The following is a 19,491-nucleotide window of genomic DNA, read 5'->3' as shown; positions in this document are numbered from 1 at the left end:
TGGCCCACGGAAATTCCATGGGTCGAGACTTCAAACGCAAGTAACCAAGTCTTGAATTCTTCAAGCAACTTGTTTGACACCAGTCTCATGGAGTCCATGTGGCCGGTTTCATCTGAGGCTAACCAAGAAACGGTGAGCCAGTTAACCGGAGTAACTGGAACCGTGGGTTGGCCGTTGGGTCAACACCCAGTGCAGTGTGACTATGGTTGGGATGGTGGTGGTGGTGGTGGTACAGTTGAGTCTGTTAATAGTGTTGCAGCCACTTGGGACCCCTTAGCTTATGTAAATTCAGTTTTAGGATAACATATAAATTACAGTTCCTTAGGCTTAAAAATTATTCATTTAAATATATTACTCATATTTTTTAAAACTAAATTTTATACCTTCACCAAGTAAATAATGTCCTTAACATTTTATATTTAAACATAAGAAATTATACAAAAGATAGCAGCAGTTATATGGCAAAATAATATATCACATTTATAACAACACTAGCATTAGCATATGATAAAGTAATAATCTAGTCAAAATATAAACTTCCTGATAAGTTAATACCCGGGTAGCATACCGAATCCAAGACTGCCATTTAACACGTCCTCGTATTCAGCTCCGAATTTCCACGCCACCTCGTTTACTTTCTTGTTTCGGGCATATTTAGCCTTCTCATAATCTACCCGAGCCTTCTCTAGCCTCTCATTTGCTTCCACCAGCTCCCATCTCAACGGGTCACTTCCAAATTTGAGATTTTTAACCATGTCTAGCCTCCCACGAGCCCAGGAGAGGTCGAACCCGAAACTCTCAAAATCATTCAAATCCGCCTCAAGGCTAGTGATCTCATCTTCTGACAATGCATCCACAGATGTTTCTAAAAAATGTTTAATGAATACATGCAGTTCGTTCAAAATGGTCAGCCAGTACGGCTTTGAACGGAGATTTACGCCTTTAAATGTGTTCGGGTAGTGTTGCATAACAGCTTGTAGTATCTCTTTTCCCGGTTGTCCAATAGCGTTCCCTTGCCACAATTCTGCATGTACATCTTTTTCAGATGTATCAGAATCTTCTATGGTGATAGGCTGATGGTCAACTGTATGGTTGACCGATGGTGATAACGCAGGAGATACATTGCGGGTATACTCCGATATGCTGTCACTCTCGGAATCCGATACCCAACCATTACTATGATTATTAACATTCATGCCATCGCCTCCTGCATCGAAGTTTAATACAATAATATGTAATTAGAGTGAAAAAACATTATATTGCTACAAGATACGGTAGATGTTAAATGCTGCATTTTACATACCATTGAAGATATTTGGCGTCTTGGCAAATTGATCTTGAGTGGACCCATGTGAATCTATAAACCTTGACAATTCTGATACGGTTTCGTCTAATGCATAAATCATCATTTTCCCAATCTATACAGCATACAAAGCAGGAGATTATGTAAAAGAAAAAAATGCAAGTTTCTTGATTTGAATAATGAGAAAATTACGTTTAGTTTTTGTTTTTTGGCCCTGTGATTGTCGGGAAGCATACGCAGTTCTTTCTGTAAGTGGATACATTCGCCAAGACTTTCGGGTGAAATAAAGTTGAGTTCAACCTTCGTGTTTGACTGTAAGGAGGAAATATTATTAGCATACAAAGAGTGCTAAACAAATTAATAACATAAGTGATATATAACATAAGTGATATATATGTATATATTCTAACCTTTAAGTTTGTAACTTGATAAGGACAGCCAGCTGGTATAAAAACCGCATCACCGAGTTTTTGTTCGAAGGTCCATGGTTCGATTCCTAACCAGCATAAAAAAAGATTGATAAAAACTGTATAAATGACAAGCAACCGGAAACAGTATAGTTAAAGAAATACCAAATTCCTCTTTGAGCTTCCTTTTGTGTTTCAATGTTCAGGTAAAAGGTTTGGTCATGTATCGGGTGAAAGACCTGCAGCGTCACGCACTCACGCAAGCTTTGTTATAATAACGACAGACAATAGTTTTGAACGAATCTTGCAATAATATCTCAACTGAAAGACAAGCACTATGACTAAACTCTGTTGAGTGATTTCTTAAATATTCCTCTAATTTAGGCACATCTTGCCTCTGAAATATATCCCACAGAGCACCTTCGTCCATCGAGTCGTCTCTTTGTGGGCCCGCTTCACAAACTAAAGATTCCTGTTGGTCACCATGCTTTGTGGATGTAAGGACACCGGATTTTATATGTGTCAATAAATTCACCTACAAATTAGCAATTTCAAATATGTTTAGCAATGGCATTCTAATATTTAAAACACTTTATGAGAATTTTATATTTGTTTAAGCACATGTATTAGATAAGCCATACAGTATCAGATTTTTCATAGTGCAGCTTAGTAACCGAGTCTCCGTAAGCAATATCCATCTTTGGGCCCATGTCCGGTTTTGATGACAGTCAGGCAACTTAACAGCCACATTAAGGTAGCCATTATGAGGGTGTGTATAATCTTTAAAAGGTAAACAGCTAATGAATTCAACATAATGACGAGGCGATTCTCCTTGATATAAACAAGAAGATTGCCAATCTTCCAACTTCAAAACTAACCCTCGGTCATTTACTTGACCTGCAGAGTATCCCTTACAGAATTTGCCAAGATTGACAGTAACCTGTATAGCATGACTGATAGTTAGCGGCATGTGTTAATACTAAGCTTTTAATGTAATAATAATAATATCTATTATACCGACCTCACTCCAATCCGAGCAGTTGATTGCTTTAACTTCACAAGCATTTGAATGATTGGCACTTTTTGTGATGTCACGAAAAGCGCGCCACAAAACCATCGGCTCCCAACTTAGCCCTGAAGAAGTTGAAAGAACATCATTGACTATTATCGGTTCACCTTTTGACCAATGAAATTGGAAATGCTGCATATGTTGAGGTTCAATGTCTTTAGCACTCAAACTACACACACAACTCGCATTGGATTCGAAACAAGTTTGGAAAATATCATCACCATCGTCACCTTTGTACATTCGTTGTGCTTTCTCTAGTAAATTCCCAATCCAGTTAACGCTCATTATGCGTTTCAACTCAAGGGTGGTCCCACCATCACAACCACCAATATCTTTTGGCGGGCATGGAATGCTACCGTCTATACGAGCTTTCCATCCACAAGTCAAACCCTTAAGTTGGCCATCACGCAACTCCCGACAACACTCCAGGCATAAATCATATCCACATGTGCAGCTTCTATAAAAGTCAAAGGAATATGATCCACAGTTGTCACTGCATAAAAGATAACTTCTGAGAACTTTATATAATACCATATAATTAGTTGAACAAGATTAATTATTAATTAATGATTTCATGACTTACCAAAATATATTATCATCCGCGTCACAGTCAGCATCCTGTAATTCTAACTCTGATATAGATACACCTGCCAATGAGATAATAATAAGAATAATAATAATTTAATAGAGTTAAAATTACTCATAAAAAGAATTATAATGTGTTACCTTTAACCTTAGCCTCTATTGTTTTTTCTATCATCTGGTCTTCATTAAGTTTTGTGACAAGAGGGAATACTTTTTGTAGGATGTGTTTGGAGTATATAATTTTATTAGGTAAAGAGCAAGAATAACCCTGCATATGCTGCATAATATATTAAGGAATCAGTTTTAAGATACTTATGGAATGACACATATAATATCAAAGTGTTTGTTGCAGAAACCGACTTTAGGTGCGGATCGACGCAAGCATGCTTTGCAGTTGCAGTTATTGCAACAAAATGGGCAAGCTTTAACAAACTCCTCTTCTGATACATCAGGGTACCTGCATATTATGTCAGTTTAGCTAGGAATGTTAAACAGGTCGTGTTCATGAGTTCGCGGGTCGTCCAACCCGTCACTAACCCGAAAATCATGAAAGACACATGAACCCGAACACGACCAACATATTCGCAGGTTGACCCGAACACGACCCGTTTGACACGAAAGTTTTTTTAATTGTTTTCACATATAAATGCTTTAAATTTGCATTATTATAACAAAAAGTACAAATTATATAAAAAAATTACGTTTAACTTACAAAATCTGATGTCAATTCCTTTTTAGATTTTGAATTTTGTCATAAGATACACAATCAATTTAATTTAGTATATAAAAATTTTTTTTTTAAAAATAATAAGTAAACAAATGGGTTAAACGGGACCAGCGAACCAGCATATTTGCAGGTTGACCCAAAACACAACTAGCATATTCATGGGGTGACCCAAACACGACCGGTTTGACGTGAAAGTGTTTTTCCTTTCTCTTTTTATTTTTTTAATTGTTTCACATATAAATTCTTTAAGTTTACATTTTTATATCAAAAAATACAAATTTATATAAAAAATTAAAAATCTATTGTAAAATGCCTTTTTAGATTTTGAATTTTGTCTTTAAGATACACAGTCAATTTAATTTAGCATATAAAATTTTTTTTAAAAATAACTAATAAATAAGCGGGTTAACCGGGTCTAACCAGCAAACCCGGCCTGACCCGAACCCGTTTATACCAAACCCAAACCCGTAAAGTAAACAACGACAGACTATTATTGTTTATTGCTGCTCAAAGTGGTAAAAAGTAAAAACTAAAAATAACTAACTACCATTTAGTGATGCAACCAACACAATATCTTTTGGATTTACATTTAGTGCACTCAAGTACAGAGTCTTTATCATTCCTGTAACATTGGTGGCATGATTTTGCTGCTTCTTCCTTAACAGCCTTCTTTCTTTTTTTACATGAACTCTTGTTCAGATCAACTTCTGGTTCAACATGGTTAGTACCAGATTTGAAGGTGTTTTATTGTTTGCCATTGTTTTGTTACTGTTGGTGGGGTGGAACTAGAAAGCAGGCGTGTCCAGGACGTTTTGACTCTAAATTACTTTATTTTAAGGGTTGTAGTATAGGTATAGGGCTAACTTATTAACATTGACAAGCTTTTTGTAGTCTATACGAGCCGTATAGACCCTATACGAGTCGTATAGATATTCTTGTTCATATACACCCTATACGAGCCGTATAGGGTTTATACGACTCATATGGACAGCATGTCAGCTGTACTTTGGCCAGATATTTATAATTATTTTATGGTCTATATGAGCCGTATAGATGGAATACAACCCGTGCAGGCCAAGTATCAGTTTTTCTTGCTCCAAGCATAATTATTTTCATGACAGATATATTTCAAAAGCTCAAAGCTTAGATAACTCACATGGGCGTCAACCAAAATGGATTGCATGATCACATATAAAGTCGTTACCCAAAAACGCTCATGTTGTTCGTATGTTTTTATGTATATAGCAAAATATTTACTTTTAAATTACATATTTCTATTTTGTAAACAACTCGGATTTTATTTTTAATATTTTGTAATTTTAAAAAAATCTAAAAAATATATATATACTATACGAGTCGTATAGCCCTATACAGCTCGTATAGGGTTTATACGATGCAAATAAATAAAAACTGACACTTCTGACTGAAAATGACTTGACACCCTCCTGGTGTGTGAATAACCTTCTTGGTGTATGAATAACCTAAGCCTATTCTAAACGCCTATTATTATATTTTTTTAAGAGGGGGAGGGCCGAAGGAGCAGCTGAACCGGTCAATCCCCTACTGCCATCACATTTTTACTCTCGTCCCGTAATTGAAATAAAATTAGTTTCTTTTATTTGTATTTTAGAAAATCACACAAATAATTCGTGGCATGTCTGTAGGAAGGCCTGGGTCATTCAATATCAACACAAGTTCGATCTACACATGTGCCACTTTTAGTGGATTATAATAATAAATGATTTAAGCTAGGCTTTGAGAGGTTGTTGGTTCGAATCTCGAGCCCACCAGGTTTTTCATTCCGCCATGTGTTACGCCAGACAGTTCTGTTTTTGTGATGGCACAACAACTGCCAGGTGGCAGCCGGCGGTATGATTTCCTGTGGAAACACTCAAGCCAGCATAGTCCCTCAGCTTGGGGCAACGGAGCTCTCAAATTTGAAGTGACCTAAAAACACAAGAAAGTCGCCTGCATAAGGGGGGGGGGATCACACAAATAGTGAGTTTTGTTAAGGCTAAGTCTAACATTCACAAATTACTACCAGCAATTTGCAAAAATATAACATGTTTAGTCTCTGGATATAAGTTAAATTTAAATTTTCTTTTGAAATTATTATAAATGAGCTGATATTTTACATCTCGCTAAATAGAGTCAAGCGAGATAGAAAATAACCAAACTTAAATATGAAATAATGTGGGTTGTGTTTAAAGTTGCATGCCCGTAGTTAGACTAGTAGTGGACGAAATTGTATTGATGAGTCGAGTCATAGATGGTTTAACCCAACTTTCAGATCAGAATTTCATCACCAACGACTTCACAAAAGGTTGGTATTCCCTAAGATAATAAATGTGATTTGTTTTATTATATATATAAAACGGTATGAATCCTAAAGTTGAGTATTTCACACATCTATTTAACAAAGTCAATTTTTAAATAAGTCAATTTCGTATGTAGATAATAGTTTTAGGCAAACTTTTGATAATTTTAAGAAACAAAAAATTATAGGGCTTGTCACTTTGTTGCAGTGTTTTAAAAACAGATTCAAACCGGCTGGTTCAACCGAATTTTGCACAGCAGACCGGTATTTTGTGTCCGGTATTTTTGGCCAGTTTGCTAGAACATCATACTGGCGGTTTTTTCTAAAATACCGGTTTTTACCGGCAAAGCGGTTTTATGTCCAAGAAATTTTTTATATTTGCGACCCATATTTTATCAAAATTACTTTTAACCAAACGATTAATATTAAAATGTGTGAGCTTTAGGACTCTTTTTTTTTTAAATTGAGTGTTTTTGTGTTATTTTTTTTTAATATGGATTGAGTTTTAAATTATTTTTTGTTATGAAATCATTTATTTTTGGATTATTTTTGGAGTTAAAGTTGTATTTATAGGAAATTATAAGGTAAACTATTCAACCGATTGAACCTCCCGGTATAACCCTGTTCAACCGGTTGTACCATTTTTTAGTCTAATCCGGTACGTGTAAAAAACCGTTTTTAAAACATTGCTTTGTTGTTCACCGGGCCACTGGCTTTCACAAATTACATAACTAACCTAGTGTAAAAACGTAAGATCTTTAGTATATGAAGTGAATGTTAGTTAATTTTTTAGTTAAATATTCTAAAATTGAGTCGGTCTCAAGTAGCTTATAAGTAATTTGGCTCGTTTGCACCCCCACTAACCACATACTATACATACATGGCCAAAAAAAAAACACTTAAAAAATTACATAACTCAGCATAGGTTTGAGGTTGAAGATCCATAAACCATAAGTGGTGGACGAAAAGGTTTTGACGAGCCGTATCACAAGCTAACGCCCGGGCAACATACCGAAACCAAGATTCCCGCTCAACACGTCATCATATTTGGCTCCAAACTTCTGAGCCACCTCACTAGCTGTCTTGGCTTGGGCGTCTACAGCCCTATCATAATCCAAGCGAGCCTTCAGCAACCTCGCTATTGCCACCTTTAGAGATTTTCCATCAGCCATCAGCTTCAGTCTTGAAGAGGTAGGTCCCAGCAGAGCCCATTTGGACCCGCAAGACTCACCTTGAAGAGGGACGTCTGCGCAAGGACCAACTGGTTCCGCAGGACCCACCATGCTCAGAGATGAAGACCTTACGCGCAGTACACCAGATGTTCCCGCAGGGAAAGCCTCCCAATGGTGAAGTACCCCGCCTGTCCCCGCAGCTGCGGATACAAGCCATCAGGGAAGGCTACCCGCACTAATAGCAAGGCTACACGCACAAGGCACTAACTCTCAATAATTCAGTGTCACCTGAAGGAATGAGCAAGGCGGGAATACTCCCGCCCAAATGAGCCAGTCCGTATGCTTCTGGAAGATCTTTTGTACTATACCTGCCAAGGTATGGACAAAATAGACAAGATCTGACCAAAGCAGCCCATGAACCAATCACAGGGTGACAGCTCACCGACAACAGTACGAGGAGCATGCTCTAGTACTGTTTGTCACTATTAGCCGCTGCCTACTCACCAACCCTTGTCGTGGCACGCACATAGCCTGCAGTTGGTGGAAAGGGAACAGTACACAGCCGGCCTTGTCACTATCAGCCGCTGCCTACCCACCAACCAGCATGGCACGTGCGTAGCCCATAGTTGGTAGAACAGGAATATTATACAGCTGGCTGTACCTGCTTGGAAACCTACCTTCGGCTATAAATACTCCAACACCTTGGAACGGTATGATCATCTTGTATTTTACCTTCACTAGCTATTTCTCTCAATATACACTTATATTCAGAGCAATCTAGTTTGATTCTCACGCCGGAGGGTGGTCACAAGGAGGAACCCCCCCTTCTCAGTGACGAGCTCACGGTGTCTGTTTTGCAGGTCATCTGAAGAACATCCTTCTTTGCCGGACCTAACCCTCGTGGGAAACATTACTTAACCCCCAGATTACCCATAATCTACTCGGGGTCACTTAGTGTTTCTTCATTGGCGCCATCCGTGGGACCCGAACCCACGACCACGTGGTTAAAAGATTTAAACAAAGCATGCCCCAAAGATTGTTACCCGTTACCCGAAATTGACCTCAAAGTGGATTCATTAGCACCGTTTCGCCTTAAATGCTTCCTTGACGCATATAAGGGGTACCATCAAATCCACATGGCTGTAGATGATCAGGATAAAACCGCATTTCGGACGCCCGATGGCACATTTTGTTATCAAATGATGCCATTCGGACTTAAGAATGCAGGGTCCACATACCAACGCCTGATGGACAAAGAGTTTCATGCCCAAATTGGGAGAAACTTGGAAGTCTACATGGATGATTTGGTCATCAAAAGCCCTGAGCCAGAAGCGATGTTGAAAGACATCGAAAAAACTTTCAACACACTCAGAAAGATAAACATGAAGCTCAACCCGAGCAAGTGTTCCTTTGGGATGGAAGAAGGGAAGTTCTTGGGAGTCATTGTTACTAAAGATGGCTTCAGAGCGAACCCTGAAAAGGTCGAAGCCATTATCAAAATGGAATCACCTACTACCATCAAGCAAGCCCAGACACTGAATGGACGCCTAGTCGCACTTAACCGCTTTTTGTCAAACCATGCGGATAGGTCGTTCCCATTCGTGTCAACATTGAGAAACTGTTTAAAGAAAACGCACTTCCGCTGGACACCAGAAGCATGAATTCGGTCGGTTTCTTTTAAGTTTGTTATGGTACCAGAACTAAAACAAAAAAAAATGACGTTTGGTCAGTTTCCATTACGTTTATTATGATAACCGAACTAAAAAAACAAAATTAATCGAACAATACGGTGCCGCCAAGTGGCCCAATAGGCGACTTGCGGCACCAAAGTTCTTGTTTATATTATATAATAACTAGTATTTTACCCGACGTGTTGCACCGGGCAGGTTGGCAAAACTCGAGCATTGGTTACGTTGGTAAAACCCAAGCATTGTGGTCTCTGCTTTGAGGTAATAAGTCGACAAGAATTCGGTTAATTTTGGTTATGTGCGTTATGGCATCAGAACTAAAACGAAAACAATTTAAAAACTGAGGTGGACCAATGGGGTGTCGTCAGTCAGTAAAGCTCGGGCTTTGGTAAAACCCGAGTGTTGTCGATCTCGGGCGATGAGTCTACAAAAATTTGGTCGGTCTTCGTCACGTTCGTTACAATACCGGAACTAAAAAAACAAAAATAAAAGCAAAATTGGTATCCTATCAGTAAACAAAAATAAAAACAGTAAAACTTAAAATGAAACAAAGGTGTTTTCTGTACGCATGTAAACAAATCGAATGTTTGGTGAACTGTTCGTGAATCGTTCGGCGTGAAGTCTGTTTATGTTCGATTATTTAACAATCGAACGAACATGAACAAAAAATTTGTGCCCGTTTAATTAAAGGAACAAGAACATGTTTCGTTCGCTCATTTATATATGTTTGTTTGTGTTCGTTTACATTTTTTAATATATGTTCATTTATGTTCATGAACTGCTCATTTAGAATTTAAACAAACGATCACGAACATGCCCTTGTTCGTTCAGTACGTTTACAGGCCTGCTGTTTTCAAGTTTTCTTTTTAATTAAATGAAAGAAAAAAATAGAAGAAATTAAAAACTTTTAAAAAAATAAGAGAAATAGAGTTGTAGTCGAGTGGCCTTGATGTACGCGACCTGCTTCATTACCCGTATTGACTCAAGTTGATTTGAGTGTTGTCATACTCACTAAGCCCTAGTCGGGTGGTGGGGGTACCGACTTAAGGTTAAAATTAATCGAATTGTAATTCTATATTTAAATTCTAGATTATATATTTCTTATACATATCTAACTATTTTTATATACAAATTTTCAAAATAATTGTAATTTTCAAATATGCCAAAGATTTTGACAAATTTTAATTGATTTAACATCTGACTTTTTGACCGACTTGGGCCGACTTTGACCGTCTATTCCAGTTACATGAAATTGAATCGGTAAGCCACCGATTAGTGACTAGTCGCAGACTAATTCCGATTTTTACAACACTGGTTGTTGGTAATCGTTATAATCGATCGTGAGAACCTAGCTACGACGCAAAGGACAGGATTCAAACACATATTGGTTGTTCTTCATTTCAAACACGATAAGACACCGACTGGTTCTTTGCTTCTTCCTATTTGTTTTGTCGTAAGCATAAGGCCGTAACTTCACTTCTTCTTGAGCTTAATACCGAGCACAACAATTCACTTTTCTTTTCTTTTTTACAAAAAAACATTATATACACATATGACTATGAATTATGTCTAGCTTCATTCGGGGGCACGGAAGATTGAACTCAAGCCCCTCAAAATCAAAATCATTCAAATCCGCCTCGAGGCTAGTGATCTGATTAACCAATGCATCCACAAAAGGTGACGTGACGTGGTCCAATCATGCAATTGTGACACCAAACCATTATATTTTATCTTATTATAATAAAATCAATTTTATTCTTCTATGATTATTATTTGTTTCCATCTCCACATCAACCAAAATAGAAATAAAAAAACTATAGAACATTCTTGACAGTTTCTCAATCTCTATCAAGTAAAAACATAATACACAATGTGGTTAACTCCTCGTAGACTAGTTTGAGTTTCAAAGTTCAAATTGTTTAATACACTATGTGTCTACATATATTATGTTAGGGCGCGTTCGTTTCACAGAATTCGTGGGAATTTAAAGGAACTGGAATTAAAATCCCATGACAATAACCAACTGTTTGCAAAATCTAAAATCCTCACAAGCTAATGCCCGGGCAACATACCGAAACCAAGATTCCCGTTTAACACGTCATCATATTTGGCTCCAAACTTCTGAGCCACCTCATTTACCGTCTTGGTTTGGTTATCCATAGCCCTATTATAATCCAAGCGAGCCTTCGCCAACCTCGCACTTGCCTCAACCATCTCTTTCCACGTCACATTCACACGCTCTTCATCAACCAACAGCTTCAGTCTCAACGGGTCATTTCCAAATTTCATATTCTTGACCATCTCTAGCCTCTCACGGGCCCACGACAGGTCAAACCCAAGAATCTCAAAATCATCCAAACCCTCCTCACGGCTGGTGACCCCGTCCTCCACCAATGCATCCACAGACGAATCTAGGAAACGTTTAATGAATACATGCAGCGCTCCCAAAAAGCTGCGCCAATGCGGCTGTGAACGGATTTTGACTCTTGTAAATGTGTTCGGGTAGCGCTTGTTAATAGCCTCTAGCATATCTTTTTCTGACTGCTCGAGAGCGACCCCTTTCCATAATCCTGCAAAGTCCATTGCTGTACTCGGAACAACAGATGGTGATAAATCATGGCCTACTGCAACAAAGTTTAATATATTTATATAACTGTATGAGAATCAAACACATTAATCAGGCTGTTAAATGTTAATGTTGCAGCTTACAAACTTTTCGGGATATTGGCTGCCTTGGCGAACGAACGTAGACAATCATCACTCGAAGCAAAAATGCCTGACAAGTGACAATTCAATGATAAATAACTTAAAGTCAAACTTACTTACAAAAATAATTTAAAGGAGATACCAATACCATTAACTGTGGCCTCTATTTCTTTGTCAAGATTGCTGCAAGCAGAGCATTCTTTAACAGTTTCGTTTTTGGATGCACCCTGGTACCTGCAAGACAAGTAATATGTCTTAAATTCAAATTATAATTCTGTCAAAAATACATACAAAAATTCAGATTTCACATTCCAGGTTTCCATGTTATAGGGGTGTAAACGAGCCAAGACCGAGCTCGACAATGGTCGAACTCGGCTTGTTTTGATTTATGAAAGCTCGAGTTCGGCTTGCAAGTTGTTTTTTTGAAGCTTGGGCTCAGCCCGTTTATTTTTTATTAATTAATTTATATACGCTTTTAATTACTTTTGTATATGTAAAACCCTTAAACGAGCCTTAGCTTGGCTAGAGCTCGACTGTGAAATGTAAAACTAATACATAGAAGTCCAAAAGAAGTAAAACTTAAAAATACACAAAGCTCGTTAAGGCTCGACGAGCCTAACTTAACGAGCTTTATCAATCGTAGCTCGAAAAAAGTCGGCTCATTTCGACCTTTTTATAGATCCGAGCTCACAAATCAACTTTTTACACTTAAAATTTTGGGAATTTTAAACCAAACAAACATGTTATCAAACTAAGAAAAGGCTTAATTTTTTTTGTGAAAAAACCAGGTATTATTATTATGATGATGATTATTATTATTATTATAAACCTTTTATTGGTCATAAGAAGAAGATTTCTGTGACATCTAGGGCATGATTATACTCATCATCATCTTCATTCCAAACCTACATAAAAAAAAATCAAAATGATTATTAATAAATAAAAACTCAACAGCAAAAGTAAAGATTTAAAGTCTAATATTTGACCTGATCTGGTGAAGGAGAAATGTCCTTTCTTTTTTTACTACTTGAAGAAGTTATTTCATTCTCAGCTGCTGGTTCAGGTTTCACTTGCACGGGAACAGCACTCGTGGCAGGTTTTGAAGAGGCTTTGCTCATTTTGTTGCCATGTTTGCCAGTCATTGTTGGTAGATGATGATGATGAATGATCAATGGAGGAGGAGTTGAGTATGAAAATGAACAGGTTACTTGTAAAAAAATAATAATAAAAAAAAAGAAAAATGAACAGGTTGTAGTGCCATGTTTCCGTATAAAGCCAGCCTTATGCTCTGGCCACCCAATCAACGTGTGTTAACGTTAAACCAACTTTTGTGAAAATAATAATAATAATAATAATAATAATAATAATAATAAAAAGGTTTATTGTGGTTTTTATTAATCTCAACTATCGTCTTTTGGTCACTACATATCCCAACTAACGAAAATGCTGCCGGCGGTCCTAACTTTCAACGTATTTGTTCCTAACGGCCCACGACTAACATAATCCTAACATGTTAGTTTCAGGTCCCCGGAAAAACGTTTTTGGCTGGGAAATTCAAAATTCTTTCCGAAAACTCAACATTTTCGTCCCAAACATCTTGGTAACTTTGTATCGGACTTTTAGGAACCTTTTTCTAGTAAAGCCCAATTATTGAGGTCGTCGGAAATCTTAGAACCGTCGCCGGAATCGGTTGATAGTGCTCAAGTGATGGTAGTTGGTTGGCGGTGAATTGGTGGTGGTCGCAGTGTTCAGGTGGTGTTTTCCGGCAACAAATTTGACTTTTCTGGCCAAAAACGTTTTTCTGACGACCTGAAACTAACGACGTTAGGATTCTGTTAGTCGCGGACCATTAGGAACAATTACGTTAAAAGTTGGGACCGTCAGTAGTCAATTTATTAGTTGAGACCGGCAGTGACCAAAGGCAATAGCTAGGATTAATAAAAATCAATATACCTAATAATAATAATAATTTTAATAATAATAAGAGGTAGAGATTCAAGGGAAAAGAAAAAGAAATTAAAAACTTTAAAGAAATTTTAATTTTAAAATAAAGAAAGGGATGTGATCTTTATACACCACCCTTATATTTACTAGACATGTCTATACAGGTCGTATAGATCTATATGGTGTAACACCCCGACCAAAGGCGGATTATACATCGGGGCGCCACATATTGTTTCATTACTCGTGACACTATTGGGTGTCAATATTTAATAAATACATTCATTCGCGCACACGCAAAGCAAAAATAAGATAACATAAATCGTCATAAATCAATATATTATAAATCATAATATTCGAACAACAATAACTTGTCTTGATACATTTTAATCTAGGTCCAAAATAAAGAAAACTTCCTATGTGTCCACAAGCTCCAAAACAGCTACTGCAAACCTGAACATGTGTTAAAATAAACGTCAAACACTTGCGTGTTGGTGAGAAATCAAGTTTAATACAATACATAGATAACAATAAATCTGCGCGCAACATGTGTATGTCTGGTTTTCAACAAGGGTGTAATCTGATCGGGACCAACTCTAAGATTCATAAGACTGCCAGTGCTCACAATTGAGCTCACAAACAAAACAAACTGTGCATGTGTAAACAAAAGAGAAAATCATAAACGATAGTTCTCCCGTGTTCATCTAATGGTACCATGAAAACTGCGGAATAGACCGACAAGACGGTTAATGATCCACACATACAAATAAACAGCCAAGTCTACGTCCTCAACACATGGGATACTGCGCGACTAAAGTTCATAAACAAGTTTAAGACTCTAAGTTTGTATGAACACATGAACATCCCAAAACATTAAAAGCAAAAAGGGATTAGGTACGAGATTACTCACTTGATAAACGATGCGGTGTAAGATAAAGCAAGAACCAACTTTAAACAAGCACAAGTTAACCTATAAATAAGATTATTGTTTTAATGATTTGTTTTAAGTCTTGATTACAAGTTAGCATAATTAATAAGTAAATTATTATATATATATATTACCGGAAAAGCAGGGCAGAACAGGGAGGAAGACGGAGGCAGAGAGGGAGGCGGCAGAGAGAGCAAGGAGGAGGACAGGAGAGATTAAGTGTTTTGTGTGTGTAGTGTTAGGAAAATAGTACTATATATAGGCAAACCCTAGGGGACACAAACCCTAGAAAAGATCTCCAAAAGTAAAAGAAAAGATATCAACAGTAAAAAGTTCTGAAAAGTAAAGATATCAAAAGATATGGTAGCAGGGAAAAAGAGGAAAAGGCTGACAGGATTCAGAAAAATGCATGGGAGAGGACAGATAAAGGTACAGGTCAAGCATGGAAAAAGCAGATCTCAAAAGATTATGTCAGTCACTTTATCTGTCAACCAATGGGGTTGGTGCGCATGCTGCGCCGAAAGTAACTTTTCAGACATAAAGCAGATTAGGTCAACAGCTCAAAAGATAAGACAACACAAAAGCAAACGGCTAGATTTAAACAGAAGAAAACTCGAAGGATTCAGCGCGAGAAGGCTAAGGCGCGAAGGCAGACACAGAAGGTCAAGAGAGCGCGAGCGCGAAGGTAGACAGAACCAACCTTAACGCGTCGCGGAAAGAACTACATTTCTAAGCGCGCCGCGGGAAGAATCACATTTCTTAGCGCGCCGCGGGAGGAACTAAAATTCCTAGCGCGCCGCGGGAAGAACTATAATTCTTCGCGCGTCGAGGGATGAACTACGATTCTTAGCGCGCTGCGAGAAGAACTACAATCCTTAGCGCGTCGCGGGAAGAACTACCGTTCTTAGCGCGCTGCGAGAAGAATTACAATTCTTAGCGCGCTGCGAGAAGAGTTCGTCTCGCGTAACGCTGAAACAGGTGGTCTTCACGCAGGATTTCTTGTAAGGGGTCTGGCGCGTGGAGCTGCGCAGACAACCTTAGGCGGGAAGGAACAAAGGACAAGCAAAGAGTTAGAAGAAAAAGAGGGAAACAAGGCGGAAAGAGAGGAGAGGGATAGAGGCGGGAAGGAAAATATATTATTATTATTAAAAATAAAGTATAAGTATAAATAAATATTAAATCATAAAAGAAAGAGTTCGGGTAAGGGAAACGGGTACCTGGGTCGGGTCGGATCAGGGCAGATGTCACAGTCTCCCCTACTTTAAGAAATTTCGTCCCGAAATTTATCTCGAAGTAGGTTGCGCAGAGAACAGGTGCGGGTACTTGATCTTCATTTGATCTTCCCTTTCCCATGTAAACTCGGCTCCGCGCTTGGACTCCCAGCGAACTTTCACGATAGGGATACGACTGCGCTTGGTTTGCTTAACCTCGCGATCCATAATCTCAACAGGCTTCTCAACGAAATGCATAGTTTCATCAACTTGAACTTCATCAAGTGGAATGTGAAGGTTCTCGTCAGCTAAACACTTCTTGAGATTGGATACATGGAACGTTGGATGCACATTACTGAGCGCGGGCGGCACGTCAAGTCTGTAGGCAACTTTTCCCACACGCGCGAGAATCTTGAATGGACCAACATAACGAGGAGCAAGCTTACCTTTCTTCCCAAAGCGGACAACACCTTTCCAAGGCGACACTTTGAGGAGAACAAGATCACCAACTTGAAATTCGAGAGGCTTTCGCCTACGATCTGAGTAACTCTTCTGTCGGCTCCTGGCAGTCAGCAGATGATCACGGATCTTGGCGATTTTATCGGTTGTCTCTTGAACAAGTTCGGGTCCTGTGATTTGAGTTTCACCCACTTCGCTCCAACAAATCGGGGAGCGGCACTTACGACCGTAAAGTGCTTCAAATGGGGCCATACCAATACTGGAATGATAGCTGTTATTATAAGAGAACTCGATCAAAGGCAGGTGCGAATCCCAATTACCTCCAAAATCAAGAACACAAGATCGGAGCATATCCTCAAGAGTTTGAATAGTTCGCTCAGACTGACCGTCAGTCTGAGGATGATATGCCGTACTCATGTCCAAGCGAGTTCCTAGCGCAAATTGGAGAGATTTCCAAAAGCGAGATATAAAACGGCCATCGCGATCGGATATGATGCTCAAAGGAGTACCATGGCGGCAGACAATTTCCTTGACATAAAGCTGCGCGAGTTGCTCAACACGGTAGTTTTCACGAATGGGCAGAAAGTGAGCAGACTTAGTCAATCGATCCACTATTACCCAAATGCTATCATGTTTGCTTGCTGTCAAAGGTAACTTGGTAATAAAGTCCATCGCTACACATTCCCATTTCCACGTAGGAATTTCTGGTTGTTCGAGCAAACCAGATGGGCGTTGGTGTTCAGCTTTTACTTTAGAACAAGTCAGGCATTTAGCTACGAACACAGCAATATCCTTTTTCATACCGGGCCACCAATAAGTTATGCGCAAATCCTTGTACATCTTATCAGCGCCAGGATGAATAGAATACCGAGATTTGTGCGCTTCACTCAGGATATCAGCGCGAAGATTCTCATCAAAGGGAATCCAGATGCGATTGAGATAGCAGAGAATTCCACTCAGATTAGGGACAAAGAGTGCTTCCGCGCCACACGCTAACTCGGCGCGAAGGTTACCATTACTGATGGATGCGCGCTGCGCGTCACGAATACGCGATTCAAGGTTGCTTTGAATCGGCGCGAAGTGAAGCTGGGTGCGCGGCAAGATACAGTTAAGCTGGCAGGGTTTTCGGCTGAGCGCGTCGGCTACCACATTAGCCTTACCAGGATGATACCGGATCTCACAATCGTAATCGCTGATGAGTTCGTTCCATCGGCGTTGCCTCATGTTAAGTTCCTTTTGATCAAAGATATGCTGAAGGCTTTTATGGTCAGTGTAGAGGATACACTTAGTGCCATAAAGGTAGTGTCTCCAGATATTCAAGGCAAAAACAACTGCACCTAGTTCGAGGTCGTGAGTTGTATAATTCTTTTCATGAACCTTGAGTTGCCTTGATGCGTAAGCGATAACCTTGCCTCGTTGCATAAGAACACAACCGAGACCTTGGTTGGAGGCATCGCAGTACACTACAAAATCATCATTACCCTCAGGTAGCGCAAGAACAGGAGCTTCACACAACAAACGTTTGAGCGTTAGAAAGGCTTCTTCTTGCTTCGAGCCCCAAATATATGGTTTACCTTTGTGCGTTAGAGCTGTTAAAGGCAAAGCGATCTTCGAGAAGTTCGAAATGAAGCGCCGGTAATAACCAGCTAAGCCCAGAAAGGAACGGATCTCAGAAGGAGAGGATGGCGTAATCCAGTTCTTGATTGCTTCAATTTTGGATGGGTCGACATGAATACCCATCTTGTTTACAACATGACCAAGAAACTGTACTTCATCAGACCAGAATTCACACTTGGAAAGCTTAGCATAGAGTTGCTCAGCTCTAAGCTTTTGCAACACCAACCGAAGATGTTGCTAGTGCTCGGCCTTGGTCTTAGAATACACCAGAACATCATCGATAAACACAATCACGAATTTATCCAAGAAAGGCCTACACACCCGGTTCCTTAGATCCATGAAAACGGCGGGTGCGTTGGTTAAACCGAAGGACATGACCAAGAATTCAAAATGGCCATAACGAGTTCGAAAAGCAGTCTTCGGAACATCTTCATCGCGGATGCGCAACTGGTGATAGCCAGAGCGGAGATCAATCTTCGAGAAACAAGAGGCACCTTGGAGTTGATCAAAGAGGTCGTCAATACGCGGTAAGGGATACCGGTTCTTAATGGTGAGTTTGTTCAACTCGCGGTAATCAATACACATGCGAAACGATCCATCTTTCTTTTTAACGAACAACACCGGAGCACCCCAGGGCGAAGAGCTAGGGCGAATGAATCCTTTAGCGGTCAACTCTTGAAGTTGACTTGCCAATTCTTGCATCTCAGCGGGCGCAAGACGGTAAGGAGATTTAGCCACGGGGGAAGCACCAGGGACAAGATCAATACGGAACTCGACTTCACGAGCGGGAGGGATACCAGGAAGATCATCAGGAAAAACTTCAGGGAAATCACGCACAACAGGGATATCGCGAAGCTTCTTCTCTTCAGCAGGTTTAACCACATGTGCTAAAAATGCAATACACTTCTTCCGCATGAGTCTTCGGGCTTCGGCGCAAGACATAAGTTTAAGACCGCGGGAGGGTTTCTCGCCGTAAATATGAAGATCACCATTTTCTCGAGGTATGCGAATAAATTTCTTGGCGCAAATAACTTCGGCGCGATTCTTCGAGAGCCAGTCCATACCAATGATAACATCAAAGCTTCCAAGAGGCATGGGGATGAGGTCAATCAGAAAATCGTTTTCGTTAAGGTTAAGCGTGCAATCTTTAATCACTGAGTTTATTAAAACAGTTTCACCGTTAGCCAATTCAACTGAAAAATCTTCTTTTAAATCGTTGCGCGGTCGCGCAAGCTTCTGCTCGAAGGCGCGAGAGATAAAACTTCGATCGGCGCCAGTATCAAAAAGTACAGAAGCATAAAATCCGTTAAGCAAAAATGTACCATTAACTACGTCATTATTCGCTTGCGCTTGGTGCGCGG

General features: G+C 39.3%; 1 long non-coding RNA gene and 1 pseudogene across 2 annotated transcripts; both read right to left on the bottom strand.

Moving 5' to 3' along the window:
* Nucleotides 1–531: 531 nt before the first annotated feature.
* On the bottom strand, nt 532–7,580 carry LOC143547609 (lysine-specific demethylase JMJ26-like; annotated as a pseudogene). Its single transcript, XR_013137800.1, has 13 exons — nt 7,421–7,580; nt 4,639–4,798; nt 3,725–3,821; nt 3,506–3,641; nt 3,363–3,426; nt 2,732–3,272; nt 2,352–2,650; nt 2,033–2,245; nt 1,876–1,964; nt 1,714–1,799; nt 1,496–1,615; nt 1,304–1,418; nt 532–1,207 (listed from the first exon to the last, which is right to left on the bottom strand). The product of XR_013137800.1 is annotated as a lysine-specific demethylase JMJ26-like (transcript).
* Nucleotides 7,581–11,981: 4,401 nt separating this feature from the next.
* LOC143547588 (uncharacterized) lies at nt 11,982–12,880 on the bottom strand. Its single transcript, XR_013137797.1, has 3 exons — nt 12,804–12,880; nt 12,123–12,208; nt 11,982–12,044 (listed from the first exon to the last, which is right to left on the bottom strand). It is a non-coding gene; the product is annotated as an uncharacterized LOC143547588 (long non-coding RNA).
* Between the last annotated feature and the right edge of the window lie 6,611 nt (nt 12,881–19,491).

This window comes from Bidens hawaiensis, unplaced genomic scaffold (genome assembly GCF_021521415.1).
Source record: "Bidens hawaiensis isolate Kalapana, Puna unplaced genomic scaffold, B.hawaiensis_p1.1 tig00014763_1, whole genome shotgun sequence".
NCBI lineage: Eukaryota > Viridiplantae > Streptophyta > Magnoliopsida > Asterales > Asteraceae > Bidens > Bidens hawaiensis.
This window is presented reverse-complemented; position numbering and strand designations above follow the sequence as displayed.